We start from the raw sequence: 23,795 nt of genomic DNA on the forward strand, positions 1-23,795 counted from the left end.
CCCCGTAGACACAAGCAACCAAGCACACCAAGCCTCTAGGTTCCTAACACCCCTTGGTACAACAAGACTTGATCATGGGACCCTCTAAATCCCAAGCCTTAGGTGCAACACTTACTTCAGAACATCGGGGCGAAACACCATGGCCTAATAGCCCAGTATGGGTACCTCTACCCCCCCACTTCCATCCCGAAGGGAAGGCCCAAGCCCCTAAGAAGGGCGAGGACTAATGAGCCACAAGGTACTCAAGTAGGGCACCACTCCACATGAGCCAGGAGCATTGTAGTTGGTTTCCCTTTCAGGAGTGGGAGTTGCTCTTGAGCACTTCCCTGGGTGGCCCCTCCAGCACCACCCAAGCCCATGCTCACTCCCACCCAAAGCCCTTTTGCCCTAATCTTAACTTCAAGTCAGTTTGGAAGCACCATTGGAGAGTTCCTTCAAGACTAGTTCTTGGACCTCATTGTCCCTATTATACTTTTGGAACCCCCCTGCAAACCCCCCCCCCCCCCCCCTCTGGGAGACGCACGCTTTGGGCTTTCACCCCTTGACCCGTATTAGTATTCGGACTCGGTCTCGGACTCAATCTCGAACTCAATCTCGGACCCGATCTCAGACTCGACCTCGGACTCGGTCTTGGACCCGATTCGGATCTCGGATTCTGTCTCGAACTTGGTCTCCGATTTAGCCTCGAGCTCGATCTTGGACTCTATCTCAAACTCAGTCTCAGAGTCGGTCTTGGACTCGATCTTCGACTTGGTCCTATCCGATGAACTCTTTGTCATTTCGGTCATGCTTTCAGGGATCCTTTAACCTACGACACGTCGGGGAGTCGGTTCCTTACAACTCCACCACCCATAAAAGAAGTTCAATGCCCACATCGAATGTCTTTTTTTGTCCTACGACTTGTTGACCATGTCTCCGGGGGCATCTCCCCACTTAGTGGTGTGCCTAAGTTAGCCTCCCCGGCCAAGAGCCCATGACAACGGAATATAGGTGTCCCTATACCCCTCACCTCACCACGCTCTAGTATGGGGTCGAGACTTGAACCTAGCCTTGCTTTACTAGGGGGTTGGGACTCGAACCCAACCTTCGTAAAATACGTCTACGGGTTTGACATCCCCGCAGGGAGTTGGGCGTAATGCCCTACGCTTGGTCGACCTAACTAACCCATGCTAATTAGCTTACCTTCGGCGCGCCTTCGGGTCCCAACATATGCCACTGCTTAACTTCGCAAATTGATACTTTAATTGAACTTTGTATAAGTACATAGAGTTCTGCCTTGCAAAAATTCCTCCACTAGATCTCGCACGTTCGCTAGGTTCTCCTCCGGTTCCCATGTTGCTTTGCAGTGTGGAAATCCTTTCCACTTCACATGGAACTCTCTCACCTCGCGTCCTTGTCGCTTGCTCTTGCACGCATTGAGGATGGCCTCGACTTCGTATTCCTCTTCCCCTTGGATAACCTCAGATAAAGGTCTTACTTGGTTCTTGCGAAGCGGATCCTCAAAGTACAGCTTGAGTAAGTTCACGTGGAACACTGGGTGCATCTTCCCCATCTCTTGTCCCGAGACATAGCATTGCAAATAATCCTCCAGCTGCCTATTCACCCTTTCCATTTGTCCGTCTGTCAAGAAGTGTTAGTGCCATCAAACTTGACTTAATACCCAATACCTGTCTGTGGGTGATAGGCAGTGCTGAATTTCAACTTGGTGCGATACTGTTTTAGGAGAGTTCTCCAGAACCTACTGGTGAAGATCTTATCTCGATCTGAGATAATCTCTTCTGGCCTTCCCCGCACTCGAACCACTTGTTCGAAGAATAGCTTTGCCACACCTTTCACATCCACTTCCGTTGTGGTGGGTATGAAATGTGCCATCTTCGAAAATCGGTGCACCACCACGAATATTGTATCAAACCCCTCACTTGGGGGGAGTCCTATGATGAAGTCCATCGTAAGACATTTCCACGGACGATTCGGAATTAGGATGCTTTGCAACAAGCCCCCACTAGCCTTAGTCACGGCTTTTACCTACTAACATGTTGGACGTGTCTTTACATAGTCTTGGACATTCTTAGCCATATCTGGCTAGTGATACTTCCTCTTGAGTAAGCTCATTGTCTTGGGCACTCTGCCGTGTCACGCAAAAGGTCCGTCATGACACTCTTCTAAGGCTACCTTCCTTAGTTCCCCTTCTGGAACATACACTCTTGTTTATTTGTAATAGATGAGTTCATTGCGTTCTGCATAGTCCATTTTCTCTTCCGTTGGCAGCTCACCTCTCTGGTGAGCTTCCCATGCCTTTAGATTCCTCAGCAACACTTTTTGTGTTAGACCATCATTCTCATATGCTGTCCGCACTTCGTCCCAAAAAGTTGCTGTCATATTAGATATCGCCAACCTCAAGCTCGCTTTTCGACTTAGCGCATCCGCCACGATGTTGCTCTTCCCAGGCATGTACAGAATCTCGCAATCAAACTCGGCCAAGGCATTGGCCCACTGACCTTATTTCCCTCTCAGGTCGGGCTATGACAAGAAGTGTTTCGTTGCCACATTGTTCGTGTAAACTTTGAAGTGTCTCCCAAGGTAGTGTCACCACTCCTTGAGTGCCTTGACCACCGCAAACAATTCTTTCTTGTGGGCAGGCCACTTCCGTTGAGCCTTGTCCAACTTCTTCGAGAAGAACGCTATTGGATGGTTGTCTTGCTTCAAAACTACGCTTAATGCAAAGTCCGAAGCATCTGTTTCTACCTCAAAGTCCTTACTAAAGTCTGGTAATGCCAACACGGGAGCCTCCCTTTGAGGTGGACGAATGCCACCTCGCATTTCGTTGTCCATACAATCTTCCCTTTTCCCGTTTGGTCCGTTAAGGGCAGGGCTACTCTCGAATAGTGTTTGATAAACTTTCGGTAGTAGTTGCATAGCCCCAAGAACGCCCTTAGCTTATGTACATTCGATGGTCGTTCCCATTCCTAGATCGCTGGGACCTTCTCCGGGTCCACCTTGAGCCCGTCCTGGCCCACCACATGCCCAAGAAACTTTACCTCTTGTTGAGCAAAGTCACATTTGCTCTCTTTAGCATACAGTTTGTATTCCCTTAGTTTCTCAAACACCTTCGCCAAGTGTCCGGCATGCTCTTCTAGTGTCTCGCTATAGATTAGGATGTCATCGATATAGACGACCACGAAGTAATCCAAATAGGGTATAAAGATATGGTTCATCAACGCCAAAAACATTGCCGACGCATTACACAGCCCAAAGGGCATCACCAGAAACTCAAAGCTCCCATACCTGGTTCGACAGGTTGTCTTCTCGACATCTTTCTATGCTACCCTGATCTGGTAGTATCCTGACCTCAGGTTAATCCTCGAGAAGTATTTTGCCTTTCCCAACCTATTGAACAGTCCTCAATCCTTGGCAAAGGGTATTTGTTCTTCTTTGTATACTTGTTGAGCAACCAGTAGTCTATGCACATGCGCATAGATCCATCTTTCTTTTTCACAAATAACACCGGCGCCCCATACGGTGACTTGCTCAACCTAACATACCCTTTGTCCACCAACTCCTTTAGTTCGCACTTGAGTTCCTCGAGTTCTTTTTCGTTCAAACAATAGGGGGGATGAACCACCGCCTTAGCACCCTCGACCAGCTCAATCTTATGTTCTATCAGTCGTGTAGGGGGCAACCCTGCCGGTAACTCCTCTGGCATGGTATCCTGGAATTGGTCTAACACTCGTTGGATCACTAAAGTTACTTCTTTCGTTCCTGTCTTTTTGTCACTCTTCACCGAGAGTAAGCACCAAAATGCTGCCTTAGTTCCTTTAGTGAGTTGTCCTCTCATGGACACCAGGTTTAAGTAGGAATATTTGGCCTTGGTTTGCCCTACCTTTAGATCCTGGGCCTCCACCCTAGATCTTCTTCCTTGGGCATTCGCCAGTACCACAAGGTTCCTACCTTGTCCATACAGGGCTACCACAAACTGATTGAACCAATCCATTCCAAAGATCATGTCAAATCCCGCCATGTCCAACACAGTGAAATCCATGTCTACTTTCCATGTCCCTACTTAGACTCTCGCTTGTCAAAGTACCTCATCGGTGCTTTAGCTACCTTGAACAAACTCTATAGTCCTTGATTCGCCTAGCTGCTGCACCGTTAGTCCGGCTTGCCGGACTATATCTGCAGCCACAAAATTATTCAAAGCACCCGTGTCAATAAGGATCTTAACAAAGCTACCTCCGAGCTTCCCTCAGAGGGTTAGTAGATGTCGCGAACGACTCTCTACCAAAGTTGCTCATGTAATGAGTAACTTTGAGTTAGGGACTACCTCAGTTTAGACTTCACTCGACTTGATGGCCATATTGGCTCGGGCCTTCTTTGGGTAGGGACATTCCCTCAAAAAGTGTCCCGTTTCACCACAGTTGTAGCATACGTTGTTTCCCACGCTGCTATATGACTTGACTTTTTTATCCGTGGGTTTGTCTTTTTTTTCTTGACTCCCCCACGGACTCGCTCGCTAGCCACCAGATTTGCCTTTTCAGAACCCCGAGGACTCATTCTTAGAGAAACTCTTCTTGAATTTCCCTCTGCTATACGTTCCCTTTGGTTTGGCCCCTTTGCTAAACGTGGATCCTGACCCCGTCGTGTTCCCCTTTCGCAAGTTATTGTTGAAATACACCTTGATGGCCGCATCCAACGTTTCCTTGTAGTTGGTTGGGTTCCAACGCATCACCTCACCGCGAGCCCAGGTTTACAAACCTGATATGAAGGCATGGAACCCATCCTAAGCCACAAATTTTTCCTTTCCAATTTGCCAGCTTACCTCGTCTATCTGACCAACACTGCCTTGGCTTGTGCTAAGTTCCCTCGCCAAAGTTACCGCCTATTGTACCAGTTCCTACTTGATCCTACTTGGTTTCAGCTACTCACTACACAAGCAACAGAGCGTTAGCCATCCATTCACGGATTCCCAAATCTCTCCCAATCCCCCTCCCCGGGTTAAACTGGACTTAAAGTTTTGCTACACTCCCTGCAGGCACAAGCAGCCAAGCACACAAGCCTCCAGGTTCCTAACACCCCTTGGTACAACAAGACTTGATCATGGGACCCTCTAAATCCCAAGCCATGGGTGCAACACTTGCTTCGGGACATTGGGGCAAAACACCGTGGCCTAACGGCCCGGTATGGGTACCTCTACCCCCCCACTTCCATCTCGAAGGGAAGGCCCAAGCCCCTAGGAAGGGCGAGGACTAATGAGCCACAAGATATTCAAGTGGGGCACCACTCCACATGAGCCGGGAGCATTGCAGTTGGTTTCCCTTTCAGGAGTGGGAGCTGCTCTTGAGCACTTCCCTAGGTGGCCCCTCCAGCACCACCCAAGCCCATGCTCACACCCACCCAAGGCCCCTCGACCCCAGTATCAACCTCAAGTCAGTTTGGAAGCACCACTGGAGAGTTCCTTCAAGACTAGTTCCTGGACCTCACTATCCCTACTATACTTTTGGAACCCCTTACAGCCCCACCCCCCCCCCCGCCCCCCCCCCCTCTAGGAGACACATGCTTTGGGCTTTCACCCCTTGACCCATATTAGTATTCGGAAGCGGTCTCGAACTCGATCTTAGACTTGATCTCGGACCCGACTTCGGACTCGGTCTCGGACTTGATCTCGGACTCGATCTCGGACCTGATCTCGGACTCGACTTCGGACTCGACCTCGGACTCGGACTCGGATCCGATTCGGATCTCAGACTCTGTCTCGAACTCAGTCTCCAATTCGGCCTCGGACTCGATCCCGGACTCTATCTCGAACTCGGTCTCAGAGTTGGTCTTGGACTCGATCTTCGACTCAGTCCCATCTGATGAACTCTTTGTCATTTTGGTCATGCTTTCGGGGATCCTTTAGCCTACGACACCTCAGGGAGTCGGTTCTTTACACCGTACACTTGGACCTTATATCATCCCTTTGTAAGCAATCAAAGAGAACAACTCGAGATACAGTCCATGGGGTTCAAAGATAGAGGTAAAAAAGGCCCATGAATAAGAGTGCACCCCCTTTTCCAATCGGTTAAGGGTTTTGGGATATTTGGGGTTAAGCGTCTTTGGGTTTGAATAGTACTGGGCTGGGTGACCTCCCGAACAAGAATAAACAAGGTTAATATGCATCAAATGCCCTGCTCACCACTATCCTATAGCAGTGTCCAGCATTGCCCAAGTAGTCCAAACTCAGGAGCTTACACCCTTCCTCTCAGAATTGTGAATAAGTCAAGATTTGGAGAAACATTAAGAGGAGGCATCAGTGGATCTATAGGTGGTGTCAATTGTTCTTGATCCCTTTGTACAAAGCGTTTTAGCCATTATATATGCATAATTTCTGGAGGATTAACTTGTTAGATGTTATGCCAAACCTCATATACTTGCAATCCAATTTGCCACAACACCTGATACGGTTTTTTCCACTGAGCAAGGAGCCCTTTAGATAAACTATGTACTATAAGATAAGGAAAATAGACTAACACCAAGTCATCCACTTTGTATTCCACAAGTGGACGATAATAAGAGTTGTAGTGCCGTTGTTGTTCCATTTATGTGCGGCTTAAGTGTTCAATAAGCTCTGTTGGGATAAGTGGAAGAATACTCATTAAATATTGATCCCACGATTTGGCATCGATAGCCCATGGCAATCATGAAGGTAAACCCAACTCCATTGGTAATATTGGATTATAACTATATAGATGTTTAGAAATTTATATGGTAAAGCACTAATAAAACTTTGCACCCTTATGACATATGCATATTGAAGAGACGGCAACCATCCCAATCCAAATGCTAAAAGTTCACATACTTCACAATCATCCCTTTAAATGTTAGAACGAGCCGTTCCACCAAACCTTCTAATTATAGATGATAAACACTCGTGAAAGTGTGGCGTATCCCTAACTAAGATGTCAAAACATAAAATGCCTCAACCATAAATGCAAGATTATTATCTGAAAGAATCCGCTCTGGACAAAAATGCTAAAACACCACTCAATTAAGGAGGAAGTATCTAACAACAGTTGTAGAGGCGGTAGCAAGAGCACTAACTTCCACCCAACGAGTCAGGTAATCAGAAGCAATAATAACATACTCATTGCCAGTAATCAATCATAGAAAAAGTTTCATAAGATTGAACACCACCAATTCAAACAAATGGGAAACTATAATTGACTCCAACCATCCTTCCACAGCATGAGGGGAAGTATTACGAGCTTAGCACCAAATGCAACTATGCACATACTGAATAACATCACGTTATATTTCCGGCTAATAAAAAGACCTGTATAACTTCTTGATCACACGGCAATGTCCTATATGCCCGTATAGAACAGAAAAATCATGGTAGGCATGGAGAAACTGTGGAATAAAGATTGAAGACACCACCAACCATAAATGATTATTAGGATTCATCCCTACAAAATAAAGAACATCTTCAAAGCAATATTGCAAATATAAATGCCAAAATGGCAAGTTATTAGCAAGTGATGCAAGATTTTCAAACTTATGTTAAAGCCTTCAAATCCATAGCTCAATCTTTTGAGCATCGCAAACTTCATCAAGAAAAGGTAGATCTTGCTCTACACCTTGTGGACACTGAACATCAAGTACAACAACCACTGACAGCACAAAATCCTTGTCTAGAAAATCCATAAATACTGAAACAACAGACTCATCAAAAACATGAGAAGAGAGTGAAGAAGGAAGAGAAGCTTGAGAAAGGGCATCAGCATCAGCCATAAAACTCCCCAAGCGATGAATAATATCAAAATTATATATTTGAAGCTTCAAAGCCCACTTAGTAGTATGACCAACCAAGTTCTTTCGCTTTAATAATTAAGTAATGGCAATATAATCACTTTCTAATAACGTCTAAAAACCATGTAAATATGCATGAAGTTTATTGAAACCCCAGACTGCTGCTAAACACTCTTTCTCTATCATGGAATAGTTCACCTTCATGTAAGCCACAAATTTTTCCTTTCCAATTTGCCAGCTTACCTCGCCTATCCGACCAACTCCGCCTTGGCTTGTGCTAAGTTCCCTCGCCAAGGTTCTCGCCTATGGTGCCAGCTCCTACTTGGTTTCAACTACTTACTGCACGAGCAACGGAGTGTTAGCCATCCATCTACGGATTCCCAAATCTCTCCCAATCCCCCTCCCCGGGTTAGACTGGACTTAAGGTTCGGCTACACTCCCCGCAGGCACAAGCAGCCAAGCACACCAAGCCTCCAGATTCCTAACTCCCCAAGGTATCACAAGGCTTGATCATGGGACCCTCTAAATCCCAAGCCTTGGGTGCAGCACTTGCTTCGGGACGTCGGGGCGAAACACCGTGGCCTAACGGCCCGGTATGGGTACCTCTAGCCCCCCTCTTCCATCCCGAAGGAAAGGCCCAAGCCCCCGGAAGGGCGAGGACCAATGAGCCACAAGGTACTCAAGTGGGGCACCACTCCACCTGAGCCGGGAGCACCGCAATCGGTTTCCCTTTCGGGAGTGGGAGCTGCTCTTGAGCACTTCCTTGGATGGCCCCTCCGGCACCAGCCAAGTCCATGCTCACTCCCACCCAAGGCCCCTCGGTCCCAGTCCCAACCTCAAGTCGGTTTGGAAGCCCAACTGGAGAGTCCCTTCTAAACTGGTTCCTGGACCTCACTATCCCTACTATACTTTTGGAACCCCCTGCAGCCCCCCCCCCCTGGGAGACGCACGCTTTGGGCTTTCACCCCTTGACCCGTATTAGTATTTGGACTTAGTCTCTGGCTCGATCTCGGACCCGATTTCGGATCCGACTTCGGATTCGGGTTCGGACTCGATCACGGACTCGATCTCGGACCCGATCTCGGACCCGACCTCGGACTCGACCTCGGACTCGGTCTCGGACCCGATTTCGGATCCGGACTCCGTCTCGAACTCGGTCTCGAACTCGGACTCGAACTCGGTCCCCGAGTCGGTCTCGGATTCGATTCCGGACTCTATCTCGAACTCGGTCCTAGAGTCGGTCTTGGACTCGATCCTCGACTTGGTCCCATCCGATGAACTCTTTGTCACTTCGGTCAAGCTTTTGGGGATCCTTTAGCCTACGACATCTCGGGGAGTCGGTTCCTTACAACTCCACCACCCATAGAAGAAGTTCGATGCCCACATCGAACGTCTCGTTTTATCCTACGACTTGTTGTCCATGTCTCCGGGGGCATCCCCCCACTTAGCGGTGTGCCTAAGTTAGCCTCCCCGGCCAAGAGCCCATGACAACGGAATATAGGTGTCCCTATATTCCTCACCTCACCACGCCCTAGTATAGGGTCGGGACTTGAACCCAGCCTTGCTTTACTAGGGGGTTGGGACTCGAACCCAACCTCCGTAGAATACGTCTACGGATTCGACATCCCCGCAGGGAGTCGGGCGTAGTGCCCTACGCCTGGTCGACCTATCCAACCCATGCTAATTAGCTTACCTTTGGCGCGCCTTCGGGTCCCAACATATGCCATTTGCTCAACTTTGCAAATTGATATTTTTAATTGAATTTTGCATAAGTACATAAAGTTCTGCCTTACAGAAATTCCTCCACTAGATCTCGTGCGTTCGCTAGGTTCTCCTCCGGTTCCCATGTTGCTTCGCAGTGTGGAAATCCTTTCCACTTCACATGGAACTCTCTCACCTCGCGTCCTTGTCGCTTGCTCTTGCGCGCATTGAGGATGGCCTCGACTTCGTATTCCTCTTCCCCTTGGATAACCTCAGGTAAAGGTCTCACTTGGTCCTTGCGAAGCGGATCCTCAAAGTACGGCTTGAGTAAGTTCACGTGGAACACTGGGTGCATCTTCCCCATCTCTCGAGGAAGTCGGAGTCGGTAAGCCACTTTACCGATTCGTGCCTCAATTTCATAAGGCCCCGCGAACCTGCTTAAGGAACTCAAGATCAATTCATTTACAGGAATACATGCGTCTTTACCTTTGGGTCAACTTTCGGCTGATCCAGCTTGGTAGTCTGAGGTTCTTGGTGTTCAGCCACACCTTCTCCCCAGCTTGGAACTCCACATCCCGACGCTTTTGGTTCGCGTACTTAGTTTGCCTTTGTTGAGCCCGTTCCAAGGAATCCCTCACTAGATTCCAAATGTTGAGTCTTTCCGCCGTGAATGCCTCCACTGCGGGTAACTCTCCATGATACTCGGCCACGCCGAGTTCCACAGGACCTTCAATAGCTCGCCCATTGATGACTTCCCATGGACTCACCCCGATGCTTGAGTGTGGTGAGTTGTTATAACACATTTCCGCAAGTCCCAAATGACTTACCCAGTCGGTCTGGTCTCCCGAGACATAGCATCGCAAATAATCCTCCAGCTGCCTATTCACCCTTTCCGTTTGTCCGTCTGTCAAGAAGTGTTAGTGCCATCAATCTTGACTTAATACCCATTACCTGTCTGTGGGTGATAGGCTGTGCTGAATTTCAATTTGGTGCGATACTGTTCTAGGAGTGTCCTCCAGAACCTACTAGTGAAGATCTTATCTCGATCTGAGATAATCTCTTCCGGCCTTCCCCGCACTCGAACCACTTGTTCAAAGAACAGCTTCGCCACACCTTCTGCATCCACGTCCGTTGTGGTGGGTATGAAATGTGCCATCTTTGAAAATCGGTCCACCACCACGAATATCGCATCAAACCCCTCGCTTGGGGGTAGTCCCGTGATGAAGTCCATCGTAAGACATTTCCACGGGCGATCTGGAATTGGGATGCTTTGCAACAAGCCCCCACTAGCCTTAGTCACGGCTTTGACCTGCTGACATGTTGGACATGTCTTTACATAGTCTTGGACGTCCTTAGCCATATCTGGCCAATGGTACTTCCTCTTGAGTAAGCCCATCGTCTTGGGCACTCCGCCGTGTCCCGCAAGAGGTCCGTCATGACACTCTTCTAAGGCCACCTTCCTTAGTTCCCCTTCTGGAACATACACCCTCGTTTGCTTGTAATAAATGAGTCCGTTGCGTTCCGCATAGCCCGTTTTCTCTTCCGTTGGCAGCTCACCTCTCTGGTGAGCTTCCCGCGCCTCTAGATTCCTCAGCAACACTTCTTGTGCTAGACCATCGTTCTCATATGCTGTCCGCACATCGTCCCAGAAGGTTGCTGTTGCGCTGGATATTGCCAACTTCAAGCTCGCTTTTCGACTTAGCGCATCCGCCACGATGTTGCTCTTCCCAGGCTTGTACAGAATTTCGCAATCAAACTCGGCCAAGGCATTGGCCCACCGACCTTGTTTCCCTCTTAGGTCGGGCTGTGACAAGAAGTGTTTCGTCGCCACATTGTCCGTGTAAACCTTGAAGTGTCTCCCAAGGTAGTGTCGCCACTCCTTGAGTGCCTTGACCACCGCAAACAATTCCTTCTCATGGGCAGGCCACTTCCGTTGAGCCTTGTCCAGCTTCTTCGAGAAGAACGCTACCGGATGGTTGTCTTGCTTCAGGACTGCGCCCAACGCAAAGTCCGAAGCATCCGTTTCTACCTCAAAGTCCTTACCAAAGTCTGGCAATGCCAATACGGGAGCCTTCCTCAACTTCCCTTTGAGGTGGACGAATGCCGCCTCGCATTCTGCTGTCCATACCATCTTCCCTTTTCCTGTTTGGTCCGTTAAGGGCAGGGCTACTCTCGAATAGTGTCTGATAAACTTTCGATAGTAGTTGCATAGCCCCAGGAACGCCCTCAACTCATGTACATTCGATGGTCGCTCCCATTCCTGGATCGCTTGGACCTTCTCCGGGTCCACCTTGAGCCCGTCCTGGCCCACCACATGCCCGAGAAACTTTACCTCTTGTTGAGCAAAGTCACATTTGCTCTCTTTAGCATACAGCTTGTGTTCCCTTAGTTTCTCAAACACCTTCGCCAAGTGTTCGGCATGCTCTTCTAGCGTCTCGCTATAGATCAGGATGTCGTCGATATAGACGACCACGAAGTGATCCAGATAGGGTACAAAGACGTGGTTCATTAGCGCCGAAAACGTTGCCGGCGCATTACATAGCCCGAAGGGCATCACCAGAAACTCAAAGCTCCCATACCTCGTTCGACAGGTTGTCTTCTCGACATCTTCCTCGGCTACCCTGATCTGGTAGTATCCTGACCTTAGGTCAATCCTCGAGAAGTATTTTGCCTTTCCCAACCTATCGAACAGGTCCTCAATCCTTGGCAAAGGGTACTTGTTCTTCTTTGTATACTTGTTGAGCAAGCGGTAGTCTATGCACATGCGCATAGATCCATCTTTCTTTTTCACAAATAACACCGGCGCCCCATACGGCGACTTGCTCAACCTAACATACCCTTTGTCCACCAACTCCTCTAGTTGGCACTTGAGCTCCTTGAGTTCTTTTTCGTTCAAACGATAAGGGGGACGAACCACTGCCTCAGCACCCTCGACCAGCTCAATCTTATGTTCTATCGGTCGTGCTGGGGGCAGCCCCGCCGGTAGCTCCTCCGGCATGGTATCCTGGAATTGGTCCAACACCCGCTGGATCACTAAAGGCACTTCTTCCGTTCTTGTCTTTTTGTCACTCTTCACCGAGAGTAAGCACAAAAAGGCTGCCTTAGTTCCTTTAGTGAGTTGTCCTCTCGTGGACACCAGGTTTAAGCAGGATTCTTTGGCCTTGCTTTGCCCTACCTTTAGATCCTGGGCTTCCACCCTAGATCTTCTTCCTTGGGCATTCGCCAGTACCACAAGGTTCCTACCTTGTCCATGTAGGGCTACCACGAACCGATTGAACCAATCCATTCCGAAGATCACGTCAAATCCCGCCATGTCCAACACGGTGAAATCCATGTCTACCTTCCAAGTCCCTACTTCGACTTTCGCTTGTCGAAGTACCTCATCGGTGCTTTGGCTACCTTGAACAAACTCTATAGTCCTTGGTTCGCCTAGCCGCTGCACCGTTAGTCCGGCTTGCCGGACTATGTCTGCAGCCACAAAATTATCCGAAGCACCCGTGTCAATAAGGATCTTAACAAAGCTACCTCCGAGCTTCCCTCGGAGGGCTAGTAGATGTCGCGAACGACTCTCTACCAAAGTTGCTCGTGTAATGAGTAACTTTGAGTTAGGGACTGGATCACATACCTCATTTTGGACTTCGCCCGACTTGATGGCCATATTGGCTCTGGCCTTCTTCGGGTAGGGACATTCCCTTGAAAAGTGTCCCGCTTCACCGCAGTTATAGCATACGTTGTTTCCCACGCTGCTATATGACTTGACCTTCTTATCCGTGGGTTTGTCTCTTTTCGCTTGACTCCCCCACGTACTTGCTCGCTGGCCACCGGATTTGCCTTTCCGAAATCCCGAGGACTCATTCTTAGAGAAACTCTTCTTGAATTTCCCCCTGCTATATGTTCCCCTCGGTTTGGCCCCTTTGTGAAATGTGGATCCCGACCCCGTCGTGTTCCCCTTTCGCAGGTTATCGTTGAAATGCACCTTGATGGCCGCATCCAACGCTTCCTTGTAGTTGGTCGGGTTCCAGCGCATCACCTCACCGCGAGCCCAGGTTTGCAAACCTGATATAAAGGCATGGAACGCATCCATATCCCCCATGTCCGTGACAAGTATCCTCTTTGCCATGAACCCATTCACATATTCCTGGATGGTTCCAGTCTGCTTCAGCCTACTCAGCTCATCTCTCAAATGCAGAGTGGCATTCGGAGGAACGTATGTCGCGCGGATCCTCGCCTTCATCATGTCCCAGGTGGCCACCGGTCCTTCGTTGGCCTCCGTTGTTCTCCACCAAGACTTGGCATTATCTGCCAAGTATGGTTTTGCACATGGGACCTTCTCCGAGCTCGGTAACCGTAACGCTCGGAAGTAGTCCTCCATATCGTAAAACCAATCCTCCACAACCTTATAGTCGTTCACTCCCTTGAACACCGGTGGGGGCTTTGGTTTGTACTTGGGAACTGCCTGAGGGACTGATTCCACTTCGGTCTGTTCGACCTTGTCTGGTTTTGCCTCAGTCCCTGCCGAAGGGTCCGCACCTTCTGCGCTGCCAGCATCCGCAGTCTTTCGCCTTTTCTTCCGTTTTTCGTCACGCTTTAGCTTGCGTACGAGAGTCTCCAGCAGGGCATTGGTCTACGCCAATTGACCTTCTAGAACGTCCAATCGAGCCTTGGACGACCGAACCTCGCCACCGGACTCCTGTTTGGAAGTTTCCTCACTAGAGTCCTCCTCATGCAAGGATTCCTCATCCATAGCCTCTTGTTCGACCGGAGGCTCCAGCTCTGGCGGAGGTTCTGTCTCCGCCTGGGTTCGCTTACGCCCTGCCCTTGCCATCTCCCAGCAATCCGCCTCTATCCTTCGCTAGAACTGAGGAGAAGGCTCCGATACCAAATTGTAAGCCACAAATTTTTCCTTTCCAATTTGCCAGTTTACCTCGCCTATCCGACCAACTCCGCCTTGGCTTGTGCTAAGTTCCCTCGCCAAGGTTCTCGCCTATGGTGCCAGCTCCTACTTGGTTTCAACTACTTACTGCACGAGCAACGGAGTGTTAGCCATCCATCTACGGATTCCCAAATCTCTCCCAATCCCCCTCCCCGGGTTAGACTGGACTTAAGGTTCGGCTACACTCCCCGCAGGCACAAGCAGCCAAGCACACCAAGCCTCCAGATTCCTAACTCCCCAAGGTATCACAAGGCTTGATCATGGGACCCTCTAAATCCCAAGCCTTGGGTGCAGCACTTGCTTCGGGACGTCGGGGCGAAACACCGTGGCCTAACGGCCCGGTATGGGTACCTCTAGCCCCCCTCTTCCATCCCGAAGGAAAGGCCCAAGCCCCCGGAAGGGCGAGGACCAATGAGCCACAAGGTACTCAAGTGGGGCACCACTCCACCTGAGCCGGGAGCACCGCAATCGGTTTCCCTTTCGGGAGTGGGAGCTGCTCTTGAGCACTTCCTTGGATGGCCCCTCCGGCACCAGCCAAGTCCATGCTCACTCCCACCCAAGGCCCCTCGGTCCCAGTCCCAACCTCAAGTCGGTTTGGAAGCCCAACTGGAGAGTCCCTTCTAAACTGGTTCCTGGACCTCACTATCCCTACTATACTTTTGGAACCCCCTGCAGCCCCCCCCCCCTGGGAGACGCACGCTTTGGGCTTTCACCCCTTGACCCGTATTAGTATTTGGACTTAGTCTCTGGCTCGATCTCGGACCCGATTTCGGATCCGACTTCGGATTCGGGTTCGGACTCGATCACGGACCCGATCTCGGACCCGATCTCGGACCCGACCTCGGACTCGACCTCGGACTCGGTCTCGGACCCGATTTCGGATCCGGACTCCGTCTCGAACTCGGTCTCGAACTCGGACTCGAACTCGGTCCCCGAGTCGGTCTCGGATTCGATTCCGGACTCTATCTCGAACTCGGTCCTAGAGTCGGTCTTGGACTCGATCCTCGACTTGGTCCCATCCGATGAACTCTTTGTCACTTCGGTCAAGCTTTTGGGGATCCTTTAGCCTACGACATCTCGGGGAGTCGGTTCCTTACACTTCACTGATTATAATGTACAATTTATATATGTAATAAGATGGCACTGAACAGGCACACTTAGGCTTTCTTACATCAACACATCTTCAAGACCAATATTAGAAGCATCCACACGTAAAATGAAAGGTCGAGTGTAGTTAGGATATGCTAAAACCGGAGGAGTTGTTAATAACTCTTTGAGATCCATGAATGCTCATTCAAAGTCTACAGACTACATGAAAGATGACGTTGATAACTTCAACAACACTTGCAAGAATGTAGTGCGATCAAAAAGATGATCCACAAAACAACCGAGATACTACACCTTGCCCAAGAAGCGGTGCATATCATTCACACACTTCAGAGTATGGAACTTTAGAATAGCTACAAGATTTTCAAGATCAACTTACAAACCCTCATGAGAAATATGATACCCAAAATAAGTTGTGTCCTTGGACCCAAACACGCATTTCGACCACTTCAACTTTAAACTAATTTCCCATAGACTATCTAACACTTTATGAATATCATAGATGTATTCCTCTGACATCCCTTTCGAATGGATCAAGACACCATTAATGATGTCAATAGTCACTTCTAGCATATCATAAAGAATCTCATCTATTATCCATTGGAAAGTTGCTAGAGCATTGTTTAAATTAAACGGCATTACCAAGAATTTATACAAACTAAACGGTGTAAGAAAGGTAGTTTTCATCACTTCGTTTAATAGACAATAGTCGATGCAAAAATGAATACTCTCATTAGACTTTGTAACAAAATGAGGTTTACATGCCCAAAGACTTAATAACTTTCAAATAACACTCTTTTCCAACATCTCTTTGACATTTGCATGTAAAATCTTAATCTCTTTGGGTGACTGATGACAAATACGAACCTTGATTAGACGAGCATCCCCAGTTAGAATTGGATGACATATGGCAATCTTAGCCCCAAATGATAGGTTAAATTCAAATAGATTGGTGTACTCCTTCATGAGCCGGTCAACTGCTACAACACAAAGACCGTTAGAGGGATCAATAAAGGGAAGGGCAAAACAAGATAGAAACTTAGGAAAAAGTAATGAGGAGACAAAAGTAATGGAAGCAAAGATATAAACAAAGGGACAAAAAAGTATAGAAGTAAAAAGAATGGATGAAATATAAGGAAGTATGAGACAAGGGGAGAAGTCTTAAAGTCACACTTAGTATGATTGTGTTGCAATTAATCCATAAAAAGGATAAAGTTAAAAGCTTGACTTGGTACCACTTACAATGACTGCAACCCAAGCTCAAGATCACCCACACCCATAATTAGGTCTGCCTCATCCCATACACATGCATGTGTACGGCCGTTGCCATAAAGAATGAAAATTGGCTCTACTGCATCACACAAATGTAAATAGTAACATATGGCAACAGATCGAGCAATAAAAGATAAACTCAAACCTATATCAACCAACATGGAGAGAATAATAGGAGATTTTTTATTATAAAAATGAGCTTGAAAAGTGAACACTAAATGAACTAGTGCTGAGTGAACCCCTTGATAATACTCCTAAAAAAAAGATAGAGGGGTCACTGATTTATTCGTGCAAAGTCCCTCTGTTACTCGCTCGACTCCTCATTTCCCGAATGCATCTCAATGTCCAGACTTTCCACTGCAATAACACGAATAGGATGTTGTTGACGCCAAGGTCTCCACCCAGAAAATGGAGGTTGCCAATCCGGAAAACGCTAACAACGCTAATAAATGTGACCAACTTTATCATATGCCCAGTAGTGAACATCACGACCATGACTGCATCCTCGCCTTTGTCTTTGAACTTGAGTAGCAATAGCATCAACTTCCATTGGAACAAAACCATCTCCCATAGGAAGTGGAGTTGAAAGACAACACAAGTCTTACAAGGTTTTGATAAAGTGTTGCCCACAACATTCCCAACTTGATCCACTCTGATATATTTAGCTCCACACAAAGCAAAAGGCTTCGGAAACGAATGCCAAATTGCATCACCAACTCAAATGGCCCTTGATAAAGACAATGCAATTGTTGGAAGGCATCATCACAATCATTAATATGTCCAAATGTGTGTTTGAAGACGTCCAGGAGAATACTCCAATCTTTACAAATGGCTGCACTCAAACTATTGTACCATTGCAATGCCATCTCTTGGAGACACATGGAAACTCACGCAAAAATCAAGCATCAACCCAAGAATGATATGTCACAATCATCATGAATGTAAGCAACCAAAGGGAATGACTCGAGAGACGATCCATGGGGTTCAAATATAGAGGGAAAAGGCCCATGAACAAGAGTGCACCCTCTTTTCCAATTGGTTAAGGGTCTTGGGATAGTTGGAGTTAAGCGTTCTTGGGTTTGAATAGTACTGGGCTGGGTGACCTCCCGGGAAGTCCAAACTCAAGGAGCTTACATTTGGTATTAGATGAGTCTCAGGTCCGACTTTGTTGGTTGGCTAGGGGAATCACACCACATGTTGATTGACATCTGGCTAGTCCAGTTTGCGGGAAGTCCAAACTCAAGGAGCTTACATTTGGTATCAGATGGGTCTCGGGTCCGACTCTGTTGGTTGGCTAGGGGAATCACACCATATGTTGATTGACATCTGGCTGGTCCAGTTTGCTCCTGCTGGGCTCGACCCGAGGGGTAGAGTGTCAAGAGAGCGAGGCTCTCAGGAGAGCTGCAGCTCTTAGCTTCTGTTCACGAGGGCATGAACTTGCAAGGAAGCGTGGTGGATTGTAAGCAACCAAAGAGAACGACTCGAGAGATGATCCATGGGGTTCAAATATAGAGGGAAAAGGCCCATAAACAAGAGTGCATCCCCTTTTCCAATTGGTTAAGGGTCTTGGGATAGTTGGAGTTAAGCGTCCTTGGGTTTGAATAGTATTGGGCTGGGTGACCTCCTGGGAAGTCCAAACTCATGAGCTTACAATGAAGTGATTGAACCAATGGTATACATCATCCCCAGGATTCCCATGAAAGAACTCTAAATGCACGAAGAGTAGGAGTTGTGCCATGTGCCATGAATGCCACCATCAATTGAGTTTGGTTGTTCAACTGCAATCACATAGCATCGAGCAATTGCACCAATTGCTGCTCTAGAGTCAAAAGAGGAGAAGATTGTTGCTTTGTTGTCGCAAATGTGACTTTGAGTATTGAAAAATACTTGTCAGCAAGTTCTTACATACGCTCTCTCTTTACTTCCATGATGGCAGGAGGTCAATACTACTAATTCCCTTTATTAGCCCCTCTTGTCCAAGTGTTACTAAATGTAGTGCATATGATCATGGGATGAGATTTGGATATATTATCATCGTGGATCTTTAGAACTTTGGAGGATAAATGGGGATAAAATAGCCACTAAGGGCTCTCTTATCAAACAATTCCTCTTTTTCTAATTGGCTTATTCGATATAGTATCGGCAAATGGCATGGGTTTGATTCCCATTGATTAGTGGCTACTCAAAAAAATATAATATACCCTTGAGCAAAGTATATTCCTACTCCTAAATTTGAAATTGTACGTATTGGGCATCCATGTGTACGTCTTTCCTCTTGTGTGGAGTATCCACGAACGAAGGTATCCACTATGGGATTACGGTACAGGTGGATGATTAGTTGCCTCACATGGAATAAGGGTGGTGAGTGTAACCCATGTGATCATCCCACGGTACGGATGGATGATTAATTGCTTTACATGGAATAGGGAGGGTGAGTGTAACCTATGTGATTATGGGATGAGATTTGAATATACTGTCATCGTGTTTATTTAGCTAAGCATACTTAGCTCAGTTTGTTAGTTCTTTTTACTCTATTTTGCACTAGTTTAGCAAGAACCCTCACATATTGAGACTAGTCCCTCAATATCGTTGGATGATAACTTACTGTGTTTGCCAACACCCTCACTATCATGCCTTTTGTGTTAGTCTCATTTCAATCCCAAATGTTATTTCATCCTGCATATAATCATAGGATGAGATTTGGATATATTGTCGCCGTGGATCCTTGGAACCTTGGGGGATAAATGGGGATAAAATAGCCATTAAAGGCCCTTTCATCAAGCAATCACCCTTTTTCCAGTTGATTTATTTGATATGGTATTGGAGCAAATGGCATGGGTTTGATTCTCATTGATTAGTGGCTACTCAAAAAAATATAATATACCCTTGAGCAAAGTATATTCCTACCCCTAAATTTGAAATCATATGTATTGGGCATCCATGCGTACATCTTTCCTCTTGTGTGGAGTATCCACGGACGAATGTATCCACTGTGGGACTGCGGTACGGGTGGATGATTAGTTGCCTCATATAGAATAAAGGGGGTGAGTGTAACCCATGTGATCATCCTACGGTACGGGTGGATGATTAATTGCCACACATGGAATAGAGGGGGTGAATGTAACCCATGTGATCATGGGATGAGATTTGAATATACTGTCATCATGTTTATTTAGCCAAGTATACTTAGCCCAATTTGTTAGTTCTTTTTACTCTATTTTGCATTGGTTTAGCAAGAACCCACACGTATTGAGATTAGTCCCTCAATATTGTTGGATGATAACTTACTGTGTCTGCCAACACCCTCACTATCATGCCTTTTGTGTGAATCTCATTTCAGTCCTAAATACTATTTCATCCCGTGTCTAAATTCGCAATCTAACATTTAGTAAATTTGGAATTTATTATCAAGGTTCAAATGTATAGTAGGGATAGTGGTTAGAATACATGTTCAACCACTTAAAACATTAGTTTAACTTCTGTTTGGCTGTGTTGTTCCTTGTTTTACATCCAGCTTAGGCCTAAACCCAAACTCTACACTGTGTTAATTGGTAGGGTGCCCTCCTCATATTAGGCCACTAGTATGCCAAAATTGTGTTAGACACCGTCTAACACCATTTTGCATGTAGGTGCATATGGGGAGTTGGTGTTCGTGGGATTGTATTATACCTTCATTTCATAGTGCAACAAGTTTAGAGTTCAGCTCTAAATTCAAGTGTGCTACATTTGCTATGAAGATGAATGAAAAGGTAAAAGCAAAAGAAATGAAATGAAAAAAACTAGAAGGAAAGGGAGATTTAGATAATGCAAAAGCTAGATCTAAACGAAAGAAGATGAAAAAAGCTAAATCTAGATAATGCAAAAGTTTCCACCAATATAAGTGCATGGAATATAGAAAGGGAGTATAGAAAATGTGCATATCAATTAGCCAAAACCCTAGTTTATATACAAGAGCAAGTGGTCTAGATTGAAACCAATTCGATGGCTATAAAAATCCCACTATGGTAATATTAGCATAGGGCATCGTAGTCATATATTTGGACCTCACAATACAATATATTTATGATTTAGTAAATAAAATAAATTTATTTAAATTTTAAATAAATAAAATTTACTTATTTTAGTTGAGTTGACAATAACATTACTATCACTATTGATATACCATTTTGTAATTTACTTTAATTATAAAACTAGTTAACAAAATTTTTATAATTTTGAAGGTCATTTTGTAACTTATTGAAAGCATATAAAGTGATCCAAATTTAGATAGTTTACCCACTTATAAAGTGATATCTCTATCATAAATAATAATTGTTTTAAGTTACAAAAAATTATAAAGTTCTTTGTCTCATAAGCATCAATAAAACTTAATTTTAAACTCAACCATGGATAAAATTGTTTATTTAGGGATGTTATTATAGGAATAATCTTCTAACTTTCAACAACATTTATTTTGATAAATATTGTTGCTTTTTGTGGTTAATAAATGTCTTTAATCAATTTAAATTAAAAAGATATTGAAAATGTTTTAAATTTGTATTTAAACTTTCAAGTAATCTTTATAAAATAAATAAATTGTTAGAAAAATTGAGAATTCTAAGCAAAATAAATACAAATAACATAATCTTTTTTTATATAACTCATTGTTTATTACTTTTACCACTTGGTTTTTTCAATGCTAATGTTAAATATATTTTTTAATAAATGTAAAATATTAATTTCTATTTATTATCACAGTAATATTTAATATTTATGTTTCTTTTTAGATTTTTGAAATATAGATAGTAAAAGTCGAGATACAATTCAAAATCACTTTTTTATCTTTATATCAAGGGAAACAAAGAAGGAAAAAAAAGAAGGCACAATCATCTCTTTTGATTTTAAGTATGTGTATCTTTGATCGTTAGGAGGAACAGAAACAACAATGCCAAATAACAATTATCCAAATCAAAATTTAATATTGTGAGGGCCAAGTGTACGGCTACGATGCCGTATACTAATATTAGCGTAGTGGGTTTTTGTAGCCGTCGGATTGGTTTCAATCCGGACCACTCGCTCCTGTATATAAGCTAGGGTTTTTGGGCTAATTGATATGCACATTTTTGTATTCCCTTTCCATATTCCATGCACTCACATTGGTGGAGTTGAAGGGCACCTTTGATTGTCCCTGGGGAGTGTTTGGATTTGGGATTTCGGTTTAGATCTAGCTTTTGCATTGTCTAGATCTAACTTTTTCCATTTCCTTTCTTTTGTTCTTTCCTTTTAGGATTTTGGTTTAGATCTAGCTTTTTGCATTGTCTAGATCTACCATTTCTTTCCAGCTTTTTGTCATTTCTCTTCTTTTGCTCTTTCTTTCTCATTCATTTTCATGGCCGATCCGCAATCTCCTCCTTTGACTCTAGAGTAGCAGTTGGTTCAATTGCTTGATGCTATGCGCTTGCAATTGAACAACCAAACTCAGTTGATGGCGGCGTTCATGGCACATGGTACAACTCCTCCTGCTTTTGGTGCCAATCCTTGTGTTCGGCCGGAGTTCTTTCGTGGGAATCCTAGAGATGATGTGTACTATTGGTTCGATCACTTCACGGTGATTGCCACATATCATTCTTGGGATGATGCTTGACGTTTGCGTGAGTTCCCCACATGTCTTCAAGGGACGGCATTGCAGTGGTACAATGGATTGAGCGCAACTACTCGTGGCGATTGGAGTGTTCTTTCGGACGTCTTCAAACGTGCCTTCGGACACGCCGACGATTGTGATGATGCCTTCCAACAATTGCATCGTCTTCGCCAAGGGCCATCTGAGTCGGTGATGCAATTTGGCATTCGTTTCCGAAGTCTTTTGCTTCGTGTGGAGCCAAATATGTCGGAGCGGATCAAGCTAGGAATGCTGTGGCCAACACTTCGTCAAGATCTTGTCGGACTTGTGCATGCACTTGCTCCTGCCACTCTTGACGATGCTCTTCGCTTGGCACAACGTTATGAGACGTCGCCTCTTCCACTTCTTGCTACACGTCCTTCAGCTCCACTTCCTATGAGTGATGGTCCTGTTCCCATGGAGGTTGATGCTGCTGCTACTCGAGTCCAAGGACAAGGGCGAGGACGTGGTCGTGGCCGTGACGTTTGTTGCTGGGCGTGTGATGAAGTTGGTCATACTTATCGGCGTTGTCAGCGCTTTCCGGATTGGCGACTTCCATTTCCTGGGTGGAGACCTTGGCGTCAGCAACGTCCCGTTGGTGCTGCTGCGGTGGAAGGTTTGGATACCGAGGTGCATTCGGGAAACGAGGAGTCGCGCGAGTAATGGAGGGACCTTGCGCGAATAAGTTAGTGACCCCTCCATCTTTCTTTCGGGAGTATCATCAAGGGGTTCACTCGGCACCGGTTCATCCAGTGTTTACTTTCCAAGCTCGTTTTTATAACAAGAGGTCTCCTATTCTTCTCTCCGTGTTGGTTGATACAGGTTCGAGTTTATCTTCTATTGCTCGACCTGTTGCCACACGTTGTCGTCTACACGTGCGTCGTGCGGCGGATCCAGTTTTCATTCTTTATGGCAACGGCCGTACACATGCATGTGCACGAGATGAGGCGGACCTGGTTGTGCGTGTGGGCGATCTCGAGCTTGAGTTGCAATCGTTGCGGGTAGTGCCGAGTCAAGCTTTTGACCTCATTCTTGGTATGGATTGGTTGCAGCACAATCATGACAAGTGTGACTTTGAGGCTTTTCCCCCTTGTCTCATACTTCCTTATGTTTTATCCATTCCTCTCACTTCCGTACCTCTTCGTCCCTCTACTTTTACCTCTGCTTCCATTACTTTTGTTCCCCCATTATTTCCTCTTGTGTTTCCATCTTGTTCTGCTCTTCCCTTTTCCGATCCCTCCGATGATCTTTGTGTTGCAGCTGTTGACCAGCTCATGAAGGAGTATTCTGATCTCTTTGAATTTGACCTATCGTTTGGGGCCAAGATTGCCACACGTCATCCCATTCCAACCGGGGATG

The sequence above is a fragment of the Selaginella moellendorffii genome, unplaced genomic scaffold (genome assembly GCF_000143415.4).
Source record: "Selaginella moellendorffii unplaced genomic scaffold, v1.0 SELMOscaffold_19, whole genome shotgun sequence".
Classification (NCBI taxonomy): Eukaryota; Viridiplantae; Streptophyta; class Lycopodiopsida; order Selaginellales; family Selaginellaceae; genus Selaginella; species Selaginella moellendorffii.